Genomic DNA, 5000 nt, shown 5'->3' with positions numbered 1-5000 from the left:
TTTAACGTAGAACTTGCGAAAATGGACTTGAGGCGATATCTCTGTAACGCATTCACCGATTCACACCAAACTTGGTGTGTGTTATGACAACTAGGGTCTAAGGTTAATTGCGGAGTTTCGGCGCACTGCCCCCTAGTGGTCCGGAGATACTAAAAACTTGCTTTTTGGCTTATAACGTCTTAACCTTTCGTCCGAAACTCATGAAACTGGTCTCATTACATTCGGCAGAGCATGCCGAGTCGAATGATGTCTGATTTTCACAGGTCAGCCATTTTGGGCGTCGCCCATTTCGATTTTTGGCCAAAAATGCTATATTTTACCAACACATTCACATATCATTACAAAACATGGTATGCATCTTCAACCCCATGCCCTGAAAGTACTCAAAAACGTCTGGAGCAGCGCCACCTTATGGCCAATAGTGCTTGGCCCCTTAATTGCTGCTTGCAGCTATATTTATTATTATTATTATTATTTGGTTTTGTTCTTCAATTGTCGCCTTGCTATGTTTGTAGAGCGTTCAACATATTTTTATATTCACAGTTTATATTTTTGTTCTCTCACGTTGTTTGTATATAGACAAAAAAATTGGACGTTTATTTATATTTTTTATTTAATTATTTAATTATTTATTAATTTTTATAGTTTCAAATCCATTGTTATTCCGTCACATGTTTACAACTTGTTTATTTGTTATATATATATATATATTTTTGGTTGAGTTTTATTGGTTCAAAAACAGATCAAAAGCAATAGTGGACGGTGGTCAGCCAGTAAAGAGCACAATATTGTTTGATGTTTTTACAGTAGTGGTCAGATATAGAGTGATATCTGTCTGTAAAGCTGTAATATATCTGTACGGTCATTGACAAAGTGATGCCCAGTCTCTTATTATAATAACACACATTAGGTGTCAAAGCCATGATTTGTTTTCAGCGTTTTTTATGAAATAATTAATTAAGAGAAATTTAAAAAAAAGTGGGAGAAATACGCTTAGAGGAATGTGGGAACTTTTAAGCAAGTAGAGATTGCATGTTCAAAACAACGACGACGACAAAAAAAAAACATTGATATTGCTATATGTTCTAATGGTATGTGTGAATGATTTCGGGTGTGTGTGTGTGTGTGTGTGTGTGTGTGTGTGTGTGTGTGCATCAACATTTGTTATCATTCCAGAGAAAAAAGAAATACTGATCAACACCCAGAAAAATAAATAAATAAATATATAAACGTTTGGTCAGAGGACTTTTAATTTCAGACCTTCTATGCAATGATTCTCTCAGCTGGAGAAAAATGGTTGTCAGAGTATTGACACTAAATTAAATTGAATTGAATTGAACACCGGATCCGAGAGGAACTAGATAGTCGTTCTTATAGGGAGCTGATTTCGTTTGTGTGAGAGAATCTGTAATGTAAATAATCCGTCTGAATGGAAATGATGTTTCCCATATATAGATATAGATATAGATATATATCTGTGGCATGTTTCACATTTTGAAATGGAGCCAATTAGCCATAACGAATAACATGAATTTTTATTTTTCATAATTCATTGACGGTTGCTGCTTCATTAATGTTAGACGAGGGTCGCCATCACTGATCTATATATATAGTATTATACTAAATATATATATATATGATTCTCTATTATAGATCGGTTATCCTTCATGATGCAGGGCTGTTAATCGGTGCAGTACTGAACTACAATTATCTAGCCTATCACAAAGAAAGCAGAAATATGGCAGTGTTTGATTGGCTGTTAGTGTACGCTCTCAGAAATAAAGGTACTAAAATAAATACAGGTGAACTAAAGGTAAAAACTACATTTTTAAAAGGCCACGTAAACTAGAAGGCTTTTATTTCATTGTGGTGACGTATTTTCACATAATTATTGAGAGGGGGCGGGGTTTATTTTGGAGCTCCGCCTCTTGCATTTCACTTACAGCAAACAACAGGTTGAAAGGGTGTCGCTAAGCATATTTCGCCCAATCTAAGTAGGGGGCGGGGTTTATTTTGGAGCTCCGCCTCTTACATTTCACTTACAGCAAACAGGTTGACGGGGTGTCGCTAAGCATATTTCGCCCAATCTGAGTAGGGGGTGGGGTTTATTTCGGAGCTCAGTCTCTTATATTTTACCTACAGCTAACTACTGGTTAAATTGGGGTGGCTGAGAATATTTCGCCCATTCTGAATAGGGGGCGGGATTTATTTTTGAGCTCTGCCTCTTATTTTTCACTTACAGCAAACTATCTGTTGAAGGGGCGTCGGTAAGTTTATTTCACCCAATCTGAGTAGGGGGTGGGATTTATTTTGGAGCTTCGCCTTTTATATTTCACTTACAGCAAACTACCGGTTGAAGGGGCGTCGCTAAGCATATTTGACCCATTCCGAGTAGGGGGCAGGGTTTATTTTGGAGCTCCACCTCTTATATTTCACTTACAGCAAACTACCAGATTGAGGGGCATGGCTAAGCATACTTCGCCATTATTATTATGAATAATAATGTATTTAACAATGCTTTATTTACATAAATCTCTGTAAATGGGCCGGTATGTATATATAGGGCAAGTCAGTGTTAATTAATCTGGTCTTTTCCTGTTTATTTAGCTATTTAATTTGATATAAAGTATATAAACATATCAAAAGAAGCAAGTTTATCTTTTAACATAGATATATTGTCCATTGCTAGACTGAAGGACATGTTTGCAGTATAATAAAAAGTCCAAAAGTGAAACGTGAACAGAGACAGCCTTTGTACCTTTATTTCTAAGAGTGTTTGACAGCTTAATATACAATATTATCCGTGTGGTCAGAAAGACGTGTGCTTAATGGACACATATGCGAAGCCTGTTAATATAGATGTATTCGGATATATTTATTTTTTCAAATAATAGTTTAAAATATAGACTAAAATCTGAGCAAATTTTATTTTAATAAATAATAATATATACAATAAACAGCACTATATGATGAGCACTAAATGATTTAGATTGTATATGGGGACGACACACACACACATATATATATATATATACACAGTGAAGGTCAAAATTATTCATACCCCTGCTGAATTCAGCTCCAATGTAAATAAAAGTGTTCATCATCTTCTTATCTTTTGGGAGAAGCCGGTGTCATTGCCGGCCCAAAAACAAACCTGCTCTTTGAGTAGAAGCAACTTTAAGTCATGTGGATGAATAATTTGGGGCTTGACTGTGTATATATATATCTATATAGGCGTTTATAATGCAACGTACAGTAGCAATGTACAGACCACGACACACACAAAATGAGGTATTGCCTGCAATATGAACTCTGTTAGCATTCATTGAGTTTTCCTTTGTTTCCGTCTTTCTGTGTGTGAGTGTTTGTTCAATCCTTTTCACCTCAGGAAAAAAGCATAGCATCAATGCACCAAGGGGAGATATATGCATCGCTATAAGGGCTTTATTACAATACTGAGAAAGCCATTCATTCGAACACCCTAGGTTTTAATCCATTAGGGCTTTTGACTGTGATGTATGTCAGGGAAACCAGATCACCTGCCATTATCAGTGGGATCGATTGATTGATTGATTGAATCGTTCACTCATGCATGCATTGTGATCCTTTTTTACTGGGTTTGAAGAACGAAATCCATGACAAGTTGTCAGTCTGTATAAATAAAAAGAGGAAACAATCGGCTAAATTGGTGCGTGAAGTAGCCTGAAAAGTGCATGGACCTCCAGCAGCTCCCGTCACTCCCGATCCTCCGCTGCTCAGCTGCACTGGCAACCATTTTCACAGTGAAAAACCACATGAACATAGCTGTAAAACATGTAAATTGTACTATACTTCTGCACACGACGCAAGGCGTAAAACCAGCCGTTTTGTGCAAATTAAGTCTAAAAGAAAAGGAGCATCAAGACATCAGAAACCAAATAAACACATGAATATTCCAATAAATCACACTGTGTATGTGGTCGGCTCATGTTTGGAAATGTAAAGAAAATAATAGTGATATTGTATTATCCAGGCACATTTTTGGTCTATGGTCTATACTTCTTGTGACTGTCGATGCTGATCAAACTCTCTCTCTTTTTTGTTAATAATAATAATAAAAAAAGAGGATATGGCTTCCATTTTACCGTGGGTGGAGAAATTCAACTCAAAAGAGTGTGTTTTAGGAGAAAAAAAATCAAGAAAATATCCAGACGACGGTTTTGAAGGTGTCCGAAATTAAAAAATTAATGTTACATTCACTGTTGTGAGCGCATATCCATATATCCATGGTGAACTCTTTGTGTTTGTTTCAGTGTATTCCTGTAGTAGGCTTGATGTAACGTCATGTTGTGTGATGAAAGTAATAATGACCCTCCAATACAATCAGGAAAAAATAAAAGAGGATTTTAAAAGAACTCTCCTGATGTCCTTTATGACTGAAATACGCGGCTCCAGAAAGCAAACATACTGATTTATATACTGTTTTCTATAGCAATATATGCTAATTCATGCTAGCAGCAGGATATTTATTTATACTATCAACATGTTACAAAATTACACAAATACTAAATGCACAATACTATAGTGATTTATGGTCATTTTAGAATTGATCTGATTTGTGGTGATTCTACAGTTACTACGGTAACACAACTGTTGTGGTGATTCTACAGTTGCCATGGTAATACAACAACTATACTAGTTGATCTAGTTGATCTAGTTGATCTAGTTGATCTGTTGTGGTGATTCTACAGTTGCTTCTGTAGTACAGTTGATTCTGTAGTAAAAGCTAAAGTACATTAAGGTATTTCTTACACTGTATCTATAGTTAATACTACAGTAATCTCTAAGTATTAAGTATTTAGCTGTATAGTACATAAGACATATACAATGTACACTATAGTACACTTCAGTATGGTTCAAAAACATTTTAATATTTACTGTAAATTAGTATAGTAATTTTAACACACACACACACACACACACACACACACACACACACACACACACACACACGCACTCAC

General features: G+C 35.7%; 2 protein-coding genes across 7 annotated transcripts in view; one reads left to right on the top strand and one right to left on the bottom strand.

Moving 5' to 3' along the window:
* Positions 1-581, top strand: part of bsna (bassoon presynaptic cytomatrix protein a) — a 56819-nt gene extending 56238 nt beyond the window's left edge. For all 6 annotated transcript variants that reach the window (XM_087265583.1, XM_087265580.1, XM_087265582.1 and 3 more), the window contains one exon: positions 1-581. This exon is cut by the window's left edge and continues 1292 nt beyond it. The gene's annotated coding sequence lies outside the window, so the exon portion shown is untranslated.
* The window catches only part of mmp23ba (matrix metallopeptidase 23ba), a 568642-nt gene that overhangs the window by 200765 nt on the left and 362877 nt on the right, over positions 1-5000 (bottom strand). The gene's annotated exons all lie outside the window — the stretch shown is intronic.

The sequence above is a fragment of the Danio rerio genome, chromosome 8, assembly GCF_052040795.2.
Source record: "Danio rerio strain M-AB ecotype USA chromosome 8, GRCz13ab, whole genome shotgun sequence".
NCBI lineage: Eukaryota > Metazoa > Chordata > Actinopteri > Cypriniformes > Danionidae > Danio > Danio rerio.
Note: the sequence above shows the minus strand (reverse complement) of the source record. Positions and strands in the feature narration are given on the sequence as shown.